This window comes from Panthera leo, chromosome B4, assembly GCF_018350215.1.
Source record: "Panthera leo isolate Ple1 chromosome B4, P.leo_Ple1_pat1.1, whole genome shotgun sequence".
NCBI lineage: Eukaryota > Metazoa > Chordata > Mammalia > Carnivora > Felidae > Panthera > Panthera leo.
This window is the reverse complement of record NC_056685.1, coordinates 111,922,821-111,947,429: the sequence shown is the minus strand read 5'-3', so window position 1 is coordinate 111,947,429 and position 24,609 is coordinate 111,922,821. Positions and strand designations below refer to the sequence as shown.

At 35.4% G+C, this 24,609-nt stretch overlaps 1 long non-coding RNA gene across 4 annotated transcripts in view; it reads right to left on the bottom strand.

The window, feature by feature from the left end:
• LOC122224902 overlaps positions 1-21,213 on the bottom strand; it is a 225,953-nt gene extending 204,740 nt beyond the window's left edge. For 3 of the 4 annotated variants that reach the window (XR_006204997.1, XR_006204998.1, XR_006204999.1), the window contains exons 1-2: positions 20,662-20,763; positions 17,696-17,801 (exon numbers count right to left, since the gene is read on the bottom strand). This is a non-coding gene — a long non-coding RNA (uncharacterized LOC122224902). Of the gene's footprint in view, positions 1-17,695; positions 17,802-20,661; positions 20,764-21,076 lie in introns of those variants that run through there. The other variant, XR_006205000.1, reaches the window with a different exon arrangement.
• Between the last annotated feature and the right edge of the window lie 3,396 nt (positions 21,214-24,609).

Sequence of the window (24,609 nt, the reverse complement as noted above, 5' to 3'; positions counted from 1 at the left end):
ATGCTTTTATTACCTGTGCCTAGAACTTTGCTTGGCTCTTAATAGCCAATTCCTATCTATTGAACAAACGTACTTCCTTTAGTAATTTCTGTAAATACTGCACTTGTTTCTTGGTATACAGTAAGACACTATGGAATTCACATTTGTATGTCATGGAAGAAGAGAGAGATGAAAGGAGCTTGTGATATTAAAAAAAAAAATCCTACCTTAAGAAGCAATTTTTCTTCCATGGAAACATACTGCTGGCAAAGGAATTTTGGCAAAGATAACTCAGTAGTGGAAAATAAAGTGCTGATGGGGTGCCTGGGTGGCTCAGTCAGTTAAACGTCTGACGTTGGCTCAGGTCATGATCTCGCAGTTTGTGGGTTCAAGCCCTGCATTTGGGCTCTGTGCTGACAGAGCCTGGAACCTGCTTCAGATCCTGTGTGTGTGTGTCTCTCTTTCTCTGCCCCTCCCCCACTAGCACTCTGTCTCTGTCTCTCAAAAATGAATAAACATCAAAAAAATTAAAAAGAAAAGAAAGTACTGATAATTCTAGAACATCAAGGTAGATCATCTTCCCTTCTAAATATATAGTACTGTGATCCTCTAAGTGGCCCAGGTTAAAAAAGAACAAATACAATAATGACACGTTGAATCATTTTTAATTGTCTTTCTTTTCCTCACCTCCCTCCCCATATTTAAGCTATCACCTTGTTCTCTTTTTATCTTTTTAGCATTTTTTTTTGTTTTGTTTTAGATACCTTCTTAATGAGACAGGATATCATTAGGTTTTGATTTTTGACTCACTCTGAGACTAATTTTAGGAGGTGAGTTTGTCCCACTTACCATCTTGTTATGAAATGTGTTGCTTGACTTTTTTTAAAATTTGTTTTAATGTTTATTTATTTTTGAGAGAGAGAGAGCAGGGGAGGGGCAGAGAGAGAGGGAGACACAGAACCCGAAGCAGGCTCCAGGCTCTGAGCTGTCAGCACAAAGCCCAATGCGGGCTTGAACCCATGAACCGCAAGATCATGACCTGAGTCAAAGTTTGTTGCTTAACTGACTGAGCCAACCAGGCACCCCGGTTTCTTGACTTTTAATTAGCATGCCATTTTATCTTTTCTTACTTTAATAATCCAATTTCTATATTTTGCTAACTGAATTGACATTGTTTTGTCTTGTTTATAAATGCATTCATTAAATATTTATTAAGTGCTTACTATTTGTGGGTGACACTGATTTAAGTGCTCAAATAAGCACGAACCAAACAGACAAAAGTCTCTTCCTCTGGATCTGAGTGATTTTTCTAATGGTAATTTGGATTATTTTATAATCTATTTTATATTTTATATTAGTTACCTTTAAAACTTTATATTTCATATGTAAAACTGTTTCTTAATTCATTTTATTTTTAGATAATATGACTGCCATCACTCCCATGAGGAATGGAGTTTTCATTCACATATTTGGTTGATGGTTTTAAGTGGCAAACTTCACCTATATTTCTTGATTTTTCCACTTTGGGTAACAGTTATATTCTGCTAAGCCAGACTAGAAGTTTTTATCCTCACCCTTCCTCCCTCCACTAGCCCTTCATATAATGAGTTTTGGGTTTATTTTATTATTTTTAAATTGTCAACATTTATAATAATTATTTTCTGTAACCATACTTGCCTATATCTTGACTTAGTGCTCTGTTCAAATAGACCCAATGACCATCATTACATTAGAGCATGACTATGATCAGTCTGTAGTTTATTGTTTTTTTCTTTTGTTTATTTGTTTTTTCAGGAAGAGCTCAAGGGTTTATTAGGCAACAGATTCTTGAATATTTGATAATGTATACCTGTTATCAATACATTTGAATAATGACTTCATTCATTCATCTCTGGGAACAGAATCTGCAACTAAAATTCCGGGTGCCCTTCTCCTCTTGGTTTTCCTTCCTGAGAATTTCTTCATGGGATCTGCCTTTGCAACTAGAGATTCTTCTGGGTAATTATGATGGTTTCTCCCTTCCTCTTCAGCTTACCTCCAAATGAAAGTCGAAATTACTGAGTCTAACTTGTCTCATTTCAAGTGAAATAATGTTGATGTTTTTTTCTACATCTTTTCCTTGGGATGCATAGGTATCTTCTCCATCCATTCGTTCCTAAATTGGGAGAATGTCTCATTTCTTGGACATTGCATCTGTTTGCTGTTGAAGTTTTTAATGAAGGCACAAAGCAAAGTGGTTTTTTGTCTCCTGAAAGTTCTCACAGGATGACATTTAGCAAAGTTCAGCTCTTAACCTCAGCATTGTATGTTCTTAAGTCTCAAAGAAACAAACAAAAATTCCAGTTTTTAAAGTTATTAACATATAAAACTTTTTCATTAGCAACAAAATATTCTTATTGATATTACACAGCTTTTCATTGGAAGCACATGTGCATTGGAAGATAATCATAATCAGAAATATAGCTTCTGAGTCTCTTGTCAAACCAAAGAAGTAATAAGTTAGATGATTTTTGGAAATTTTCTTCATAGACTTTTTTCAAAGTCTATGAATGACCAAACACATCTAGCTCGTCATATTCTCCATTTAGATATGTTAACACTTTAAAGAGAGTCCAGCTTTTGTTCGTATAAGTTCTATCCTCTAGGGGTAATTATGTATTTGAACTTTGGTGCTACTTTCATAACAGAAGAATTGAGATTAATGATCCCAATTTTAGAGGGGAGAAAATAAAAACTTAGAGAAGTTAAGTCACTTGGTATAGGTTATATAGCTAGATGACATAATTAAACCTAGTCTGATACCAAATCTTTTTTTTTTCTATTTTACCACCTAGGCATTAAAACTTATATATTTCCAAGGTTTTCATATTATTTCCTATGCTTGTTTACCTTGTCTCTTTTATTTTATTACAAGATCTTTGGAAACATCTCATTCATTCATTCATTCATTCATTCAATCGACACTCTTCTATGGAACAACATAGCAGATAGGCCAATGTCCCTCTGATATCTCCTTGTGACTCACTTCCTAAAGGCTGCTTCCTGGAAATATCTCTTATGTTGTACCATGGGACTGAATTTCCATTTTCTAGATTGAAAACTTGTCTGATGTCACAGTCATTTAGGCTTTCTTCTGTTCCCTTTCTCACTTCTTCACTTCCCTATTAGTTTTTCTGGATCATTTTTCAAACTACAGGCATTCAAATACTTGCCTCAAGATCTGCTTCTTGGAGAACCTAACTGAAGACCAAAAAATACTATTTTCTCATTATTGTTGAAAGATTTGATAATACACACAGCAAAAAAAATTAAATTATCTAACTTGTAGAAGACAAAAAAATATTTGCAACTTGGAAATAGGCAAAATTGATTACTGAGTGTCCTTTCAATATATTTCTGAGCTTGACTTACCATCAACTGAGCTATTTTACAACTCTGTTGGAGCAGAGGTTAATTTGTAAATTTTGTCCAGTAGAGATCAAATAATTTCTGTCCAATGGAATAGATGGTGCCAAAGGTTATATTTTATTTCCCTGTAAGATATTAATCAGTTCTGTATGTAACCCAGCAATCCTGTTCTGACATTTCTTTATTAAGTGCCTGGTTTCACCCAACACTTTTGAACAGATTTTAACAATATACTGGTTGTCTTATTAACAGCAACAATAACGAAAAGAAGATAACATTTTTGGTATGTGTTCTTTTTATATTTGTCTGAGAGTCATATTTTGTAAACTTTGGATAATTATACTTTCACATAATGGAAACAATGAATAAATAACAATAACTCTACACACTCACTTATGTATATTCATATATATATAATATGTCACGGCTTGATAAATGTTAAAAAATAAAGCTGGGTAGAAGTTAGAGACTGATGGTTTGAGACAAAGTGGTTGAGAAGTCATCCGTGTGGAGACGTAAAGGAAGAGAGATAATGGGTTGTACCGATTATCTAAAGCACAAGCATTCCAAGCAAACAGACAAAAAAGTAGAAATGTGGAAACTCTGAAATAAGATTGCGCTTGACAACTTCAAGTAACACCAGGAAGACCACTGGGGAGAGATTGAGTGAGGTATAGCGTGGGAAAGGGGAGGGGAATGGAAGCAATGAGGACAAAGAAGTAATGTGGATCAGATCATGTGCGACCTTCTAGGAGGTGGCTTATATGCTAAGTGACATAGAAAGAAACAACTGGAGAATTTTGAGATAGCATGATGTGATCCCCTCTGTTTCTAAAGTAATATACAAGCTACATTATGGAGATTAGGGACTAGAGCAGATGCAGAGAGAATAGGAGAATTGTCAATATTCTTTTTTTCTTTTCTTTCTTTTTTTTTTTTTTTAATTTTGGCAAGATATTTTGGTGGCCTGGACCCAGTGACAGACGTGATGAGACGTGATCTGATCCTGGATAAATTCTGAGATAGAACCAACAGTAATTCTCCCTGATAATTGGATGTTACTTATAAGAATGAGTATCAGTCTTCATTTATTCATTCTTCACTTCTTCAAAGTGGCACTGGGTTAAGTGTATGATAAAATAGCTTTTGAAATTCATGTGGACTTTGGTTGCAGGTCTAACAAATTTGAGATTAATATGGTCATGTCACTTCAGAGACATTTTAATATTTAAAACTGCCACTTTCACAAAATGGTGATAAATGCATCAGCAAGAAATCTCATCACAGTAATTTAAACATAGGTTATCCTGACAGTCAATACTGAGCCACACTCTACTTCTCAGGGAAGATATTCATATAAAGTAACAGCAGGTTTATTTTCCATTAATGGAACAAGAATATACAAAATGAAACTTGGAGTATGAAATCTATTTACAGCAACCCTAGAAATGTGAAACCAGCCTCGTAAAATTTTAGCAATTTATTTTTAAAAATCATATTGGTTTCAGAAACTGGCAGGCCATCACTCAAAATACCCTGAATCACTAACTTCTGTAGTACTTTTGTTTGGTATTGTTTAGGATAGTTTTGTTCCTAAATCACGTAAGTATCATGCATTTCATGCTAAGAATTGGCCTGTCATTTTTTCTGTCAACTAATCCTTTTTACCTTTAAAGAAATATTTGATTCATCTTCAGTAGTCAACAAATTGATCTTTAAAGCAAGATGTGCAAATCAGAGATGGTGTGAAAGATAATCCATTCATTAAAGGGAAAAAAATTAGATCTTCATCTCAAAATTGGTTCTATCTTTTTTTTCAATGTAAAATTTAGTATCTTTTAATAAAGTAATGCATGGATATAATTTCTAAATAGTAGATATACATGGGAGTATATTTATAATTTTTATCTAGGGAGGTACAGTCAAAAGGTTTGGACATATATCATAACATACATTTATTCATTATGCTTATTTTTATAATCTGTGTCCCCCTATTACAATGTAATCTCTATGAGAGGTATGATTTGTTTTTATTGTTGGTCACTGAGGTCTCCCCCACACACAAAAAAACTGTGCCTCACATGTAATACACACAAAATAAAGGATGTGCTTACTTAAAAAGATGGACGAGCATTCATAATCATATCTTACTATATTTCTTGGGGAAAAAAATCCAAGAAAGAAAATTCTCTGACCTGGAATCTGGATACATATGCACATTGTGAAGAACACAAAGAACAACAAAAGAGAAAGACATGAGGTCCTCCAAGGTTTTACTTTGGTATTGCTAAAAAAGATCCTCTATTATTTGAGGGCAGGACCTAACAATAGGCTAGACAGTATAGTGAAATAAAAGTCATTTGGGGTAGTAGAAGATGACGTTAACAATAATATAGCTATCATTTATTGTTTACTTTGGGCCAGTCAAGTATTTTTATGGATACTGTGGTTTTATCCCCAGGGACTAGAATTCCATTTATTATATATAAATGCTCTATAAGCATTTATAAGACTTAAATTTTCTCTTTAATTTGCAAACAACCTCATGAAGAAGGACTATATTTTTATAATCCTTTTTTCAGATTATGATATCTGCAGTTAGAGAGGTTGAGACACTTTCCCCAAATCACACAAAGAACCAATAAAATAGTCCAGAATTACATCAAATTCTGAGATGAGAAACGAGGTTCTTACCCAATATGGCTGTCTCTGTTTTTAATGGAAAATAAGATAATTTCACAGTAATGAGTAATACATATGCAGTATTTTATAGAAAGACTAATAGGTGAGATGTGCAGACCTAATAAATCAGTTATTTATGTAGAGCCTTACATATTTTTACCAGTCTGAAAGGTGAGGTGTGCAGTATTGAGTGAGGTATACAGTGGTTAAAAAAAAAAAAAAAAAAAAAAAAAAAAAAAAAAAAAGTAGATGTATAATCCACAAATCTAGTGTCCAACTGATGACTGTTTAGAAGTTTAGACTGATAAGTGTGGAAAGGACACAAGATGGAGCTACTGGGGGCGTGACTGTGTACTGCAAAGGGGAGCTCTTACTCTCTCCCCACCTACAAGAGAGGACGTCGCACCTAGAAAAATCAAAATAGAATCCACTATTCAAATGATAAGGAAGGGGCAATGGGAATAGGTCATATAGAAAAAAAAAGGCATGTATAAGTTAAAGTTGGAAGAAAGCAATGCTCTTGCCAGTTGATTCAGGCAGGATTGAAGTACTGAACATTGTAACCCCCCCTCCCCCCCCACACACATACCCTCCCAAGTTAGATGGAAAGAAAGAATCCCAATGATAAGCTTCTCTGCAAAATAAAAATAAAAACTTATTCCAGAACGACATCAAGAGTGTCTTAGCTGGCTCCTTTAGAAAGCAAAGATGAAGATGAAGTTGATGCCAGTTATTTGAGAGGTACCGGCCCAGGGGGGTGAAGGTAAGATAAAAGAAATCAAAGTGAAACAAAGAAATACGCAAAGCAATGCAGTGTGATGTGTCATTGTTCCAGCCATGGCTTCATGACAAGCTGTGAAAAGACAGAAAGGATCTCTCAGCAGGTCTCTGCTCAGCATGTGGTTCTTCTTGAAAAGGGCTGCAAGGAAGAAGTGCCTCTGACTAGTCCATCAAGTACAGTAAGAAAGAGAAATGTATCTGTCCAATGTCCTTTTACCTTTCACTTCTCATTTGTCAAGATACAACTCCCAAACAACTGGGCTGCATCTAGTCCCTTTGTTGCTAAGAAGCCAGGAACTTTGAGGTGTTTTACCCAAGACGAAGAGAAGATTGATGACCCAGTATGAGTAGTATGCCAAGAAGACAGAAAAATTTTAAAAACTCAGAGAATTTGAGGAGACATACAGTTTTCGTGTCCCAATATGAAAGAAGATAGGTCAAAATAATACATTGCTTTGTGCTGTCTCTTTATCCTCATCTCATGTAATGCTTTGAGTAAAAGAGGGAAGACCTCAGAAAAGAAGGAGTTTGCCCTAACATTACTTTAGGACAAAACAGAAATGCTTGGGATAAAACAAAACTAAGAGTCCAACCCAAGCAAAGGTGTGGCAAATCCAGGTGAGACCGAGGTCAGTATCAATATCCTAAAAGTGGGACCTAAGGAAACATTGATAGGTAAACTTGAGAAACAAAGAAAAAAATCAGTGGGTGCTGTGGTAAAAGCTGGGATACATGAGGAATAGAATAATGTGTCAAAAAGGTGATTAAAAAACAGGCTCCAAACCTAGGAAAAGAGCTAACTGGATAGAGAATGGGCATTGTTGAATCCAAGAATAGGAGCAGAAGGGAGGCAAATATACGACATGACTTCTCAATGAAGTTTTTCTTTTAATAATATCTATGATAATAACATTGAACTGACATTTATCCCATTCTTATTTTCCAAGCTTTATAGAATCTTTATCTCTATTTTGGTATTTATGAGGCAGGTACAGTTACCACCCCACTTTACAAATGAAAAAAAAAAAGCCAAAGAAAAGACGATCAAAATGCCCAGATTACATAGCTGAATAAGAAACAAAGCCGAGATTTTGAACCCAGGTAGATAGGCTCCAGAGTACGTAAGGAAAAGGGGTGGTAGCCGCCACCAGCAACATGGAAGGATATGACAACTCTAGCTTCCTGTTTTCCAAGGTGGACACTCTGTTATTGCCTGTGAAGCTCTTTAGAAAGCCCAGGAAGGCAGTCTTGGATCATACTCTGTGCAGAGCTGATATGAGTCTAAAAATAGGAAATACATCTCTCCAACTCATTTAACATAAATTCAACACACAAATTCTCAAACTGACCAAATTAATTAAAAAAGGATTCCAACTTATTTTAATGACCATGAATTCTCAGGGGAATCTTCACATTGAAATATATCATATATGAAATGAAATCACTTATTGACAAAATGTCCAACACTCTTCACAATCACAAACACTGAGAAGAAAATGAAGAACTTGAGAAAACCTCCCCATGACTTAGAAATTCTTATTATTCAGATAAGTTGGAGTAATCAACAATTGAGAGAAAATATAAAATGTAGAGTTACACTAAGAAAATATTTCAACCAAGAGCACACTGTATACATGGTACATTAGCCAACTTAACAATAAATTATATTAAAAATAATAATAAAAAAGAAAATATTTCAGTATCACAGCGGTAAGGCTACCATTTTAATTCCTGCCCTCTCAAAGATTTCACTATTTTTAGGTTTTTGCCATGAGAAGGTAGCTTCTCTTTTATATAGAGTACATCAAGTGAAAATTGTAGTGCATTTTATATAAAAGATAAACCATTATAACTTTGCTGGAATGCCTCTATCCAGAATGTCCAGGCATCTTTATAGAAACAGAGTGTCTGCCATGTAAAAGTAAATGCATCTGGGCTGCATTTAGGATTTTTGTTTCAAGATACTATACTGAGATATACTATCTTTTTTACATTTATTTATTTTTGAGAGACAGAGTGAGACAGAGCATGAGCTGAGGAGGGGCAGAGAGAGGAGACACGGAATCTGAAGCAGGCTCCAGGTTCTGAGCAAGCATTCAGCACAGAGCCTGATGGGGGACTCGAACCCACAGTGAGATCATGACCTGAGCCAAAGTCGGACACCTAACCGACTGAGCCACCCAGGTGTCCCTGAGATCTACTATTTTAAATATTTCTTGAATATATTTAAAATAAGATAGGAGTATGCTTTATAGGGACCTTGATTTTGAAACCAATTAAATATAAATTGGCTTTCTCACTTACATAGAATTATTAGAAGATTGCCTGCAATTTAAACTTCATCAGGTGTTGATCTGAATATTTTAACTTCAAAGCACTAATAATCACTTATAAAAATCCCTTTATGAAATTTTTCTCTTCTACACTTTGAACAAAAAGAGTGTTTCTCTTTTGAAGAAAATACTTTAAGAACAAATATGAATGTCTACTTCATGTTGAAAATAAAACCAATGCAAAAATCCAAAGCCCCCATGAAACTAAAGGTTTATTTGAAGAAAAAGTAAAAGTGGGTGGGAGAAACCCAATGTGTACTCATGTATTCCTGGCCTCTTTCCTTTAATCTTACAGAATGACAACTAACAGAGACACCTGTCTTCTCTGAAGGAAAAAACAAAAACAAAAAAACTTTTAGTCCCAAATTTGAGATATCCACAGAGCTTTCACCAGCCATTAATGTTTGTGTAAATGCCTTTTGGAATGACTTGCCCATCTAGGGTTACAAATGAGCAAAGCATTTAAAATATGGTACCTTTTACTTAAAGCAAATATCATGTTAATGACTAGATGAGAATCGATGAAAAGTTCTTATTACATTTTTGTAAGAAATATCCACCGTACTGTGTACAGCTGGCACAAAGTCATACCCCATCTCCAATCGGTAGCTTATCTTTTTCCCTGTTAACACCTCTGCAAACTTTTCGCTCGCTTCTCTCACTCACCTTCCCTTTTCTCTTTATTCTTCCATCCTCTGGACATTCCTAGCATCCAATCTCTCCGGCGATTTTGTAGTTAAACTATATGGCAAATATTAGCTATTTTTCCTCTAACATATTTCAGCAAATTCAAGAAATTGGTTAAGTATTCCCATTAACGAATCAAGTAGTATATTTAAGGTGGGTGGGAGTTTATGATATATCACTCCATTTCCTAGTTACTGCTTTTGTCCAAGGAAACCTTTGTAAATCATTTTTTTTTTTTTTTATTTTCTAACAAAGTGAAATATCAGGCTCAAAATAATCAGGACTTGATTTCTTTTAATCCTGAAGAAAAAATCCAATTGAGATATCTACTGTATTGACTCTAATCTTCATTGAACATTTACTATGAAAGTTTTAAGAGTTTATGTGTGTAAACACAGTTAATTCTCATAACAACCTTCTTAGGTAAGTACTATCATAATCTTATTTTACAAATAAGGATAATATAATACAGAAGGTAAAGTAAAATGCCTAAGTTTACATAGCTGGTAAACGCTGGAGAACTCAAACCCAGATCGTTTGCCTCAAACACCTCAGGTGTTGACTGCTATTCTATATTACCTTTTATTCCTGCGTTCTTAGCCACAATACAGGCAGAAAAATTAATACTGAAAATAAATGTCACAAACACGGATGCCAAACAGTTCTGCAGACCTTGTAGAAATTATATACAGTTGTGTTTTTTACAGACATGAATAGAGCTCTTTACCTATTAAGATTGATGTTTAAATAAACAAATTTGGCACTTTATATTTTTATATTAATATGAAGTAGGCTCATCCTTGCCGGTATTTAAAATAAATACAGTTTTTTCTTTCTGTAAGTTTCTGCATTAAAAAAAAAAAGATGATTTGTGTCTTGAAGAGCTACCCAGGTGCTTTTTATGGCTGGGTTTCACATTAAGAAAACATTTGCCATGGAAACATCTGGAAAACAGATCATGCAGACAACATTTTACTCAGGGGAATATACTTAATTCAGTTGCTCTTTTTTAAAATGGGCCACCCTGTTCATGCCAACTGTATGCATTTAACACATATGAACCATAAAAATGTCTCATGCTTAAGCAATCAGCTTTTCATTTCTCTTAAATATTTTATCTGCTAGCTCGATTATATTCCACAGCCAAGGCCTTTCCTTTTCCTACTATCTTCCTATTCCTAACTCTGCTCTGAGATAAAGCATGGCTACGAGTCCTCTTCTCATCGGCCATGAAATAAGTAGTTAATGCCCAGGAGAGCCTGATAAATCATAAGGAATAGGCCCAAGAAAGAAAATGTCCATGTGGCCATACTTTGGTGTATAACTCAATAGCAACATATGAAGAATAAGAAAGTTAGGTCCAAAACAATGGTTCTTAACTGTGAATAGTAGAAGAAATGACTAGAGAGAAAGCACTCCTCCCTCTGATTCATAAATTTGGAAGGGACTCAGTAAGTGTGTATTTGAACAAGTTTCCCAGGTGATTCTGATGTACTACTAGTGAAAAAGCATTTCTGTAAGTCAGTGTTTCCAAAAATTGCTTAATGATAAGAGTGGTCTGAGTTGCTTGTTAAAAATACAGGCTGCCGGGATGCCTGGGTGGCTCAGTCGGTTAAGCATCCAACTCTTGGTTTTGGCTCAGGTCATGATCTCATGGTTTTGTGAGTTTGAGCTCTGTGTCGGGCTGTGTGCTGGCAGCATGGAGCCTGCTTGGGATTCTCTCTCTTCCTCTCTCTCTGCCCCTTTCCCACTTGTGCTGTCTCTGTCTCTCTCAAAATAAACAGGTACGCTTAAAAAAAAAAAATACAGGTTGCCAAGGCCTTCATCTGGAGAATCTGAATTAAATAAATTTGGGGGTGTGGAAGAGGACTTTTCAGCCACACTTCAGAAACATTGCACCAAATCAGTATTTTACTACAGTGCCCTGAAAGATACATTACAAAGAAATGACTGTCTTGTGAATCATTGCATATAAGAATCCCCTCCTTGAATATTCCCAAACATGGATTAACATAATAAAGGTCCTTAAAAGTCTTGCTAGTAGCAATAAAGTTCTTAATATTGTTTGACTTACATTTTTACTATGAAACACATTTTCTCATCTGACAGTCTCAATATTTCTGAAGAATTAATGTTCTTAAATCCATACTTTGGAAAATCATGCTAGTTCCTAAGTACACATGCATAATCCCACCTAAGTAAAGTTGCAGCCAGCACATGTAGTCCAATTATACAAATTAGAAAAAGACAGTCCATTTGGGTGGAGAATTGAGATAAGAATTGTAATAAGATTGATTTTCTAAGCATTTGAAATACAAAACCTCTTTCCTTTGGGATTTTAGCCCCTTACTGTTTTTTGAACTGTGTGCACAACCTGCACAACTATCCACTGTGACCCTTTTCTAAGAGCAGAGGAAAACTTGGTTTTTAATGAAACACGAATACCCTGAAAGAATGTTTGCCCTCAGTCCCACCTTTGCAAGAATGTGCTATAACATCACTGGCACAGAGTCAAAGTCTATAACGTGTTCAAGCAGGAGTCAAGTTGTAGTCACGGGTACACTAGGTGTGAGTCCATTATGGGAACAGGCCAGAGTAAAGCTGAAACATGAGTGTATAAGATGTTGAACCCATTGTGGGAATAGGCAGAAGTCAAGTTGTCAGTGAATATACTAACTATGCGGAGACTGCTGGTTACCTCATAATGCTTTTTTCCCCTCTCCCGTTCTATGTGACAGAGCTCTTGATTTTCAGTTGGGTAAATGACCATCTGGAACAAATTTTATATTTCCCACACTCCTTTGCTTGGAGTTTTGGCTATAACACTAAGTGCTTGCCAATGACAAATAAATAAAAACTGTATGTACAAGTTCCAGGCAACGTTCTTAAAAGGAGACAGAACACCCTTACCCTTCTTTTCCTTCCTTTCTGTTAGATAAAATGCAAATGAAAGGCAACGGCATGGCCAAGAGTGGACCCCTTGGAAAATCAAATGAGTTTAGGAATGGAGGCTATACAGAACAGACTAACAAAAGGGCCTGGGTGCCTGACACCACGGACAGCCATACCACCTGTCTCTGGACCACCTACCTGCAGACTGTGTTGTGAGAGAGAAAATAACTTTTATTTTCTTTAAGACACTGTTATTTGAGTTTTTCTGTCACTTGTAGTCAAATTCAATCTTAAAAAATTCAATATGTGTGGTTGATGTCAATTCCCAAGCCAAGTTATTGTAATTGTTAAAGATTATCTATGCTGCTTCTTGCTTTCAATTAGCAACACTAATTAAAACTTGATTTTGCTTCTATAATGCTGTCTAAACTTAAAATACCTTTTACATATTTTTATATGCACTGTTTCATGAAAAGACAAAGTGTCGATCTGAGCAGCCTCCTAAGATTCAAGAACCTTAAAGTCAGAAAAAAAAAGAATCTGCACTATGTATATTATTTCAACTTTGAAATCGGATATTTCTGATGAAAAGGAAGATTAATATATTCTTACAGTAAGTATTTTTCTAGATTCTTAATTTATACATTGGTATATAGAAAGAAATATGACACAATTGTCACATTTAACAACCACACAGCCTCTAGGAAAACAGCAAGTAGAAAAATCACTTATAATACAGTGTGGTAAGTCCTAGCAAAGACTGAATTAAATATATTTCAGTAAATAATAAACTAGCACAGACTGAGTTAAGCATATATGTTAATTAATAGCATAGCAAGAAACATAGAACAAATTAATGTGTTTCATATATCCTACCAATTGTACACATATTTTCAATGTTGCCTACTAATACATATCTCTAGTATAATTCATTTATCTTTAACTTTTGTTGCTTATTCTTTACTTGAAATATCATATTCCACTAAGAAATTTGACAATTTTATGTAGACTAAAGGAAGAATACTATAAAATCTTGCTGAACAAATTTGACTATATATATATATATATATATATATATATATATATATAGTCAAATATATATTTATATATATGTAATATGCTTTTCATATATACATATACATACATACCTATATATCCTACACTTTAACATTTATGAGGTACTAATCTGACATTCCTCTCTTTTCCTGGGAATACTTCCTCTTCTACTCCATTCACACAAATCTATGTCATGTTCTTCTATGACCTCATTTTCCTAAACATAGGTAATTAATGGTTACTCAGGGTGACCCAATCAGATACATTTCCGAAGAGTTTGGAATTTGAGACTAGAGAATGACAATCTCAGTCACTATTCCTGTACTCATGGAAGCTGTGAGTTGTAAAACTCAGATTGTCAAAGGTCGTATTTCTCTCCATGTGAAGAGCACAAGTTCTCAATGAGAGGAAGTGATGCTGAGTAGACCAAGAAAAGTATGATCAACAGAGAAAGAGAGAGTTCTGCAACATTCAGTTTTTGGTTCTAACTCTTCTTGAGGCCCAGATGAAATCACTGTCCTGCCAGTGGCTAGAACACTCAGTTTCTTTGGAATCGATGGACTAATCCATATCCCCTTGTGCTGAAGTTCCCTTTATTGGGTTTGGATGATTCCAAATAGGTTGTATCATGGTCCAGTAACAGACAACCCCCAACTGTAATGGCTTAAAAAAAAAGATTTATTTATCTCTCATATTTCATAACAATCATGGATTGGCAGGGAGAGCTTTGCTCATCAGAACCAATTGGGAGCTCAAGTAAATGATATAGCCAGTTGTCATGCCAGAGAGAAGTGAGAGAGCTTTAGAGGGTCTCACAGTAGCAAATGCTTTAAACCCAAGTCAGAAAGTGAAACACATCATTTCCATTACCAACTCCTTGTCCAGAAGTGGTAATATAACCCCAACCAACCGTAAGAGGCTAGGGAGTATAGTCTGGCCACATGTGCAGAAAGGAGGAGAATGGGAAATAACACATTAGCAACTGGAGTCCTAATTAATATAGCAGTGAAGTTTTTCTTTTGCCAAGGCAAACCAAGAAAAGGGCAAAGGTGTCTGAAATCTGTTGCAGTAGACATGTGTGTTTGAGGGTTTTCTTTGTTGTGCAGCCAGAATTCTCCACGTTTTATAGGTCTTGATAGCCACTTAGAATTCCAGAAAAGTAGGAAAGGGTTCTACAGGTGAAGTAGCAACATGAGATGCAGGAGAAGGATTCCTCAGATTGGAGCTTCTGAAGAAACACAGGCTCTGTCTAAGCACTGATGATATTGTCCCTGTCCAGTTCTAACTAGGTATGGAAGGAGACATGCAAAATAAAATCTTGAGATAGCAGTGAGTGACTGGAATGATGGTTTTCCAGTGTCACCAGGAATGAGACCCTGTGTCTTTCTGCTTGCTCATATTTAGCTCTAGGCATTGCACCATATGACAGGCAGGAGTATGGGTCAAAGAGGCTAGATTAGCTGTTTTCTTTCTTAAAAAATCTTTTATCAAAGCTCCTTCTGGCAGATGTCACATACATTTCATTGGCCAAAACTTTGCCCTAAGGGAACATGGGAAAGAAAATTTTAGCCTTCCAGTCTCTGTAAGTTTGAAACACTGTATCTTGCACAAGTGTTTGTATGTAAATGTTAGAAATTTATGTTCTCATTGGGAACAAAGGAGGGCAAGGACATTTTGCTTAAAATTACTACCTATCTGTGGGGGAAGAAGGACCTGAATGTCCTTGAAGAAAACATATTTGTAGTATTGACCTTACAGATGATTCAATGATGTATTTTTGACATCTGGCAATTTATGGATTTTACTAAATTGATTCCATTATTGGGACACAGGTGCATTACAAGATAAATAAAGTATGAGATAGAAAATAAAATGCAAAGATGATTTCTTGGTTTAGCTAATTTTATTATTTTGTAGAAAACTGAATTGACAACAATTTATTGGCTTCTGGATAATATCAAAGAGATTTTAGTGAAAGGTTCTTAATAGTTAAATTGCTGATGGTAGATTGTATTATTTCTTCATGGTTCTTCCTTCCTTTCCCAACCTTGCTCTGATTCACTGTTGTGATATATAACACTCTACCCCACTGCCTTTGGGCTTGGACATGTGAGAAGTGACAATATGCTGGTTCCATTCAGAACCAATGATAGGTATCATGTGTTCCTGCTGGTCACTCTTTCGCTTCCACTATCTAACTAAAGAAAGCATGCCCAAATGGTGGCTGTTCCTTTAGCTGGGATCCCAGGACGTAAGATATGTGGACCAAAACTAAACAAAGCCCAACCATGTTCAGCCAAGTCCTGTTGAACTACCTTTAATGAGCAGTCCCGTATTTATTGTTGCACTCCACTAAGATCTGGGAGTTGTTCAATGCCACAGAAGTAACTAATAGACCTCCCACTTCACATTTTCAGGTAGAGTCACAGAAGCTGTTGATAGGACTGGAAAAGTGATCCAAAAATATGTATGTGGTGCCTTTCTGGTATGCAACTGATCTCTTAAAAAAGGACAAAATCACCTCTGAATAACTATAAACTTAAATGACAGATGTACTGCCTTACAACAAGATTAGAACAACCTATATGGGGGAGCCTGGGTAGCTCAATCATTTAAGCACGGGACTCTTGGTTTTGGCTCAGGTCATGATTTCATGGTTCATGGGTTCAAGCCCCACGTCAGGCTCTGTGTTCTGTGGAGCCTGCTTGGGATCCTTTCTTTTTGCTCCTCCCCTGATCATACTCTTTTAAAAATAAAAAATTAAAACTATGTTTAAAAAAAAGCCTATATGGAAGTATGGGCCTCATAACCTGACATCAAGAGAAGTCAAGGCTTCCTCTTTACCCACTCAAAGAAAAAAAATTTTGACATAGGACAAAATGGAGATTCACTTAGAAAGTGATCAGACAAGTATTTAGACCCAAAGCCTTACCTCGTAGTTACGATAAGCATACATTTGCCTTTACTAGAGTATTTTGTGCATGCCAATTAAGGGCATATCAGAAATGGCAAGTATTTTAGGATCCTGGCTATAGTTTGCTTTATGTACAACCAAAACAACTTTATAAGCTGGTGTTAGTGTTGTAATTACTACCAAGTAAATTACTACCAAATGATAGTCATCTCAAAACTCAGAGTTAAAACACAGACAATGCTGTGAGACAAACCTGGCTAGACTCCTGGCTATACACGTGCTGTGTATGCTCTATTAAGTACCCATCACAGTGACTGTCTCCTCATAGGTTCTCAATAAAACATTTTGTGGGAATGAGCGAGGAAACTTTGTAAGTTATTTAAAGTCTCTAAGTTTCAGTTCTCTCTTTGTAAAATGGATACTGACTGTCCAGAATTGAGAGGAATTAGTGAGGTGTAACATCTTACTGTAGTGCCATGCACACTGAAAGGACTCGATACATTACAGTGTTGATTTTGCTGTTTTGCACCATTATCATAAAGTTAATGGTATGTAGGTCAATGTTATATATAGTATGCTTCCATTCACCTACTGACCTGGGGGAAACTTGAATCTTCGAAATTTCTTCTTTGAGTCAACATAATCTTTACTGTTACAGAAGATCCGGTCGTTACGTAGCACAGACAATTAAGCTGACATGTAGGATTAACTATAACCCATATTATAGTAAGTTTAAATGCAGACTATGTGAGCTGGTAAAGTATAATTTATTAAAGAAAAATGTGATTTTATGTACTTTCTTCCACCTTTTGTTTAACGTAAGCCATCATGACCATTCTCAGATCCTACAGGCAAAGTTTAAAATACTTCATTAAGGGTTTTGCTTTATCTAAAACCAAAACATTTTGGTAAGAGGTCATAATTTAGTATGAAGCTTAAACCTAAATAATTTGACCCTTGGTACCTTTCCTTTCCTTTGGTCAAGCATCCCATCATGTGAGGACATTGCAGTCGCTGGTAAGTATCAGGCAATGGAGAACAGGGACATAGACTCCACACTTCTTATTTCTCTGTGAACACAGAAACAAGCGCCCTATTTTTCATGACTTGCTACATTTGAAACAACATACTGTTGTTTATTTAAACTTAATTCTAAAGATGTAAACATTATCATACTTCAATAAATCTAAATCTAAAGTGTCATTTTTTAAAAAAAATAACACTGTCCCATGTACCACTAAGAGATTTAAAATTATTCCTAATCAAACTATGACATACAATTACTTGTCAAGTCAGATCATGATTTATGTTAAAATGTGAAGAACTATGTGTATCTCAGAACTGAATATTATATTTTGCTAATTTGGAAAATGCAATTTAACCTGAAGACAGTAAAAATATCTCCATTATTACAAAAGTCATTGAGTGGGAGGAAAAGAAGTTTAGAGATCGGACAAACTGGGATTCAAATTCTTAACGATTTTTTAATTTAGTAGTATGACCTTCCCCATGTTCCTTACATTTTTAGTTGAGCCTCAGATTTTCTATTCTATACAACAGAAATAACTTCAACCTGTTTTCTACGGTTGGTCTGAACACTGGATGAAATTATATATATGAAAGCATAAGCACAATTCATGGCACACAGGAACAATTAAAAAACAGTTTCTTTCTTTCTGTCACGTGAAAGAAGGAATATAGACCAAGACCCAGCTGACCTGCCTGCTCCTTGTTCCCAGGCTAGTATTTCATCAACACATTTGTCATTATCTTGTAAGACTTATGTGATGCTTCCTATGCCATGGACATAGTCTCCATTAGTTTTCCTTAACGTTATTACTTTATGTAGTTTCTCTCCTTTTCCTTTTTTTTTTTTTTTCGGTTTTGGACTATACAGCTTTGTTTGCTTCACAGGTTTTCTCTGTTTTATCCCTTCAGAGCTTGATGATATTTATACAGCATCTGTTCAAATTTGCTTTCTTGCCCAGCGACTATCTGCATTTTACCTGTGCTGTTATAAATTTCCTCCAAAGCAATGGTAAGGTTAAATTCTAAGGGAATTGTCCTTTTTTGCTACATATGTTTGGTTAGCATACAACATCGATATCTTCAGCGATGAGTAAGAAGTTTCAACATCTTTTAATTCTCATAGAATCATATCATTTTAGAGGTATGCCAGACCTTATTAGGGAATCCATTTCACAAATAATTTTTGGCAGCCAAATCCTTTCACTCAATTGAAAAGGAAACAAATCCAAAAAGATTATGTGACATGTCAAACGTTATAAAAGAAGGTGGCCTATCTCTCATGCCTTTAAGACCAAGTAAGGAGATTGTCAAAATATGGAAGAATGGAGAACAACTAATTCTAATATGCCTGGTTTGGACCAGTAATAGAAACCCAAGATCTTGTAGAAAAGGCTAGTGCATCTTAAAGCATTTGTACATGGGTTTTTAGAAGGTAACTTCCTTGGAGAATACAAAGTACTTCATTTTTAAAAGAGATAGTGTGGGGAAAAAACATGTATTGGAAAACATAAAGTCTAGATCCTTTTTATAATGCAATTTCAATCTGTTCCTAGGCAGCAACAGTTCTTTACTGCCTAAAACAATTTCTGCCAACAGAATCCACCAGACAGAGCATGCACACTTTCATTTGCATTTTCTTTTCCCAATTCCAAAGAACTCTCTCTGAGCCTATAACAAACCAATTGATGGTGAGGACAAGTAGGCAATTCAAAATTCTAAATTCATTCAGATACTTTTCAAGTAATGTTTTAAAATAATAAATTAGATTAAAAAAGAGAAAAGAATCACTTTTTTGCAATATCAAGCTGAGTCCAGAACTTGTAGAAATAATTCAACAAACCCTAGATAGAAATAAAGAAAATAACCGCAAAAGAATCCGAAAGAATGAATGACTAAAAGGAGCCAAGTCCATAGAATTACTGGATTAGAACGTTGTATTGCTCCAAACCAATTACTAAACATTTGTTTAAATTCAGTGAGTTAATTTTAATTATGTTTGTATAAGGAAAGACATTTCAGTGCAATCTTTGGAACAAATTTTTTGCTGAATTTTGCTTCAATTTCTTTATATAGTAGTGCTCTTGAAATGGCAGAGCATATATATTTTTGGTGACTGTTGTTACAGAGAATTACATTTTAAATTTGTAGTTCCTACTATGTTGAAAGGTCAAGAGAACAAGTAAATTCAGAGCACTTTCTTTTGTTTGGGGAGAAATCACTCCATTCTTTTCAGCACATAAAATTAGCATCCTGTCCCAGGGAAAGAGTATAATAATAAAGCAGTATTCGGACTGAACAGTGGGAATCCCACCTTTTACCAAATACTATGCAATACTATTCTAAAGCTGTTGAAAAGATGAAACTGCAAAAGGGATGAAGAAGGATCTTAAACAAAAAAGATAAAAATCCTTTACTTTGGGGATTTAGGGTTATTAGAATATTTCTGATGGATTGACATTGGTCTGGAATAAGTTTACCTGAAAGAAAACAAAACCAAGACTGTCCCCAAAAGACAAGTTGACCAAGAAAATGCTGAGCCTAGGTTTATGCCCATCAAAGGCTAAACTCCTATAAGGGCAGATAAACAGTGGACAAGTACATGGATAAATCTGCACCCCTTCCCTGACATGGCCATCATAGAGTCGTGAGTTTGCTTAGAAGGAAAAGACTGTGTGACTGTAAATAAAGAGCCAAGACCTGTGAATTAAGGCATGTATTGGTCAGAATGAGCTGGAGGACAGGTCCTCTTTTCCTTCACTGTCCATAGTTTAAATATAAGGTCAGACACTTTGTGTCAAATAAGTGTTTTAGATAGAAATGCTGTGCCATAGAGCTCAGTTGAAGAGTCCTCACCATTAGGAGATTGATCTAGTTAAGGGGAAGAGGTAAAATGTGACTTACACTTAGGGCTAATTCTCAGGTTATTTCCATTGGCTTCACATTCCAATGGCAATCATGATAACAGTAGTGAGCATAGAATCACTTTGGATTGGCCAGATAATTGCTGCATACATCATTTTGGTAACATGCCAAGGCAGTGGATGATTCTGAAGCAATGGTGCTTTCCAGACAGCATGTATGCAAACTTCTACCTTCCCTGTGAGTTCTAGCTCCATTCATGATGCTGACTGATGAGGACATAATGGTGTGAGTAAACAACTTGGAGATTTGAGATTATTAATAGGAGTGCCAACCCACTGAAGAAGAGAGGGATAAAGGAGGCTCAAATTAGTTTTGATTTAAATAATAATAATAATCTATGAGCTAGAAAATTGGGTCATATTAATTGCATATAAAATAAAAATGAAAGCACTACCTTATGGATGGAAAGATATGTGGAAAGGAAAACATGAATGCAGGTAGTTTAAATTAATGGGAGAGAAAACCTATGAAGATACGGAATCCTTTATCTTCTAATGGTGATTAACTTTCCAGGAGTGGATCTTGATTTCCCATAATTACTATTTTCTAGCAAGTTCCAAGCTTCTAAAAGGAAAAAAAAAATCTGGTATTAATAAAACCTTTATAATGATAGATCTGTGGAGGCAACCTTTCCCTGTAATAGGCAAGATAATAATTTTTTTAGGCTTTGTGGGCCATACAAATCTTTGTTGCTACTAAATTAAGCCATTTTAGCTTGAAAGCCACCATGGACAATACTTAAGTGAATGGAATGTGGCTTTGTTTCAGTGAAACTTGATTTACAAAAATAGCAGGTAGCTGGACTTGGCCCATGTGAAGGCCATAGTTTGCAGACTCTTATGCTAGGATTGATGATGCACCTATATAAAGACATATATAAAAACTTGCTAAAGTTTTGAACACTGCTTAGATTACGCTAGCCTTTTAAAAAACAACATTTACTAAATTTCTATGTTTAAGTTATTATGCTTCCGGCTAGAGATAAAAAGTAAAATAAGATATTGTTGCTTCTAGGAGGACCAAAAGCAGGAAGAAAAGTACTGATATGGAAAAGTATAGGGAAGACTGGCCAAATCAACCTTATGTGTGCATATGTTACCCCAATGCGCTTGGACTGTTTTCTGTAGTTAATAATGATAATGATCGTAATAAAAATGATGATCATGGTAAACATTTATTCAAGACTAACTAGGTCAATTCACAAAACTTGATTTCTTAAAACTTACTGCATAATCGATTTTCTGAAATTCTGATGACTGATTTACTGGAAAGGGTTTTAAGTGCTTTAACAGGAATATTCAACTTCTGATACTGAATATATTCAACATCCATAATTGCATAAGGGATAGTGTAAAGCATGCTAATTTTTTTCAAAGCATTTTGGGACTTCTTTGCCAATGTCTTAATATTTACATTTTAGCACTTATAGAATAATTAACTAATTTTTTTATATCTTGTCAATTTCATACTTAGGACATAATATTTGAGATGCATTCTTTATACTGGGTGCAAATTATTTATCTGTTGACTCTCATCTCTAAACCAAACATCCTATACTCTGCTTTGTGACATATGCACTAAGGCTCTTAACATTCCTTCCTCTCCCTAAACTGGCTCCCCATTAGGGTGCAATACAGAAAGAAAGCAAGGTAAGAGGAGAAAATTGAAGCTTGCTACTTCCTGCTTTCTCCCTGCTTTCTTCCTATTCCTCTCATGGTTCTTCAGCCCCACAGGATTAATTCTTTCCAGTAGCAGCACTTGAATCCAGTTTGCTGTTTTCCTGGCACCAACCAGAAGTAAATAGTTCAGTATTACAACTTTCCTCAAGAAGTGGTATTTTAGCAATGGTTTCTAGACTTATTTGGTTATGGAACCCTCTGGGGGAACATCTTATTCAAAACATATTCCACAAAATACACTTACTGTTGACAACATGATCAATGTATGTTCAGTAATAATGTTCACTGTGTTCATTGAGGGCCTACTCTTGGGAGAAACTGTTCTAATCCAGAAACAGGTAGGTACTATCTTCATACCAAGTTCACACATTAAAAAAACTGAGGCAGGAGGGCTTATGTAATGCTCCTAATCAAAGAGCTATCAAGTGGCAGAGCTGGGATGCAAGTCCAGAATATGAAAACATAATGGATGTGGAGCATAAAAAAGAGAGGAGGGCAAAATGGCTGTGTTATTTATCCACCGCTGCATTGTAAATACCCTCATCCTAGTGGTTTCCAACAACAGCACTTATTTGGCTGTTAGATCTGCAAGCCCATTGGGAGATGGCTGATGTAGGATGGCTTTGCTCATGTGTCTGCATTCACCTGATGGGAAGCTGTGAGTTAGTTTTACTGTTCTTAGCGGGACTTTCTCATGTGTCAGGGGCCTTAGCGTGAATCCAGGGATGCTACCACAGTGATAACTGAAGATTTTGCTTGAATGGTCAATAAGATGGTAACCATTAAGTAAGATATCTAAAACCATTAAATAAGATATCTGAAACTATTTGAGGGGTGAAATGAGTGGAAATATTAGTGTTGATTGAGACATACATAAATTTGAAGTAAGATAGGTGGAGATACCTCACAAGAAGTTAAATATAGGTCTAGAGGTTGACTATTTTATACCATAAAATAGTTAGAAATGGGAACATGGAAGTTAATTTAAAAAGCCATGGGTTTATATGGTATCATTCATGGAGATCATGTAGAGAAGTCAGGACCATTCTGAGACTGTCAATAATTCTATTTTATTTTGCTTCTTATACTTAGGTAACCTAAGTAATGACTGTCAACAAAAAGACCATTTCATATCATTGAGGTTGAGAGGTAAGTATTGGTGTCATATAGTTCTTCTGCAATATTAGATGCACTTTACTCTTAATTTTTAAGGAAAAAAAACTAATGTCTTCTACAGAGAAAGAAAATAGAGAGAAGAAGCAGAGATGAAATGATCGTCAATTGCCAATGTCTATATTATAAGAGAAATACAAGTGACAGGAAAGAGCAAGCTTTCATTTGCCTAGGAATAGCTTCCTAACATTGAGAGGATGACAGTGATGTCTCTAGACTCGAGGGCAATATTTGTAAGGTTTGTAAGTGATACTTTGGGGATTCAAGGGAATGTATGAAGTGATTTCTTACGGTCTGCAGTAGCACCATCATTCCAGAAATACAATGTATTCAAGGACCCTAAGAAATGTATCTATCACCAGTTTTGTGTAATACACAACACACTTAGAATCCAAGTGTTAATAAGTATTCTTGCCATTTCCTAATTCAAACCTGAAGCATGCGATTTAATTTAAATAAAGATTAATAACAATCACAATAATCAATATACATTTTAAGTATATGAGAACATTTTAACTAACAGGCCTCACCATTATTTCTCACAGTTATATAATCCTTTTTTTAAATGATTAACATATATAATACCAAAAAATCCAACATTTTTTGGTGTGGTGAGAATATTCAATGGTTTTTCTCTTTTAACATTCTTGAATTTGGCTGTCCTTATCAATAATATTCTAGATGCATGGCCTTGCCTCTTTGAAGGATCAAAATTATGCAACATATATACAAAGTGAAAGAGGGAGTAAAATTCTGGTTTTGCAATCTAGAGTCAAATTTCTTGCCCATAACAAAACAATACGTTAGAAAATCAGACTAGGTTGAGAAAAAGAGAATGTAAGTTATTTTAACTGCCTTTTACATAACAACATTCAAGCTTGCCCACTACAGCATGGATTTTACTATCTATAAACTAGAGACAGAAGGAATGCAGAACATGACAAAAAGAAAGGTTGGTGAGGGAAGCACATTTCTTGTAGCTCTGAGCATTGTGAGAATGAGAAACAAGAGAGAAGAGAGTGATTTGGGAAGTGGACGGTTACAACTCTGTGCCTGACATTCCTCAGCATATCAG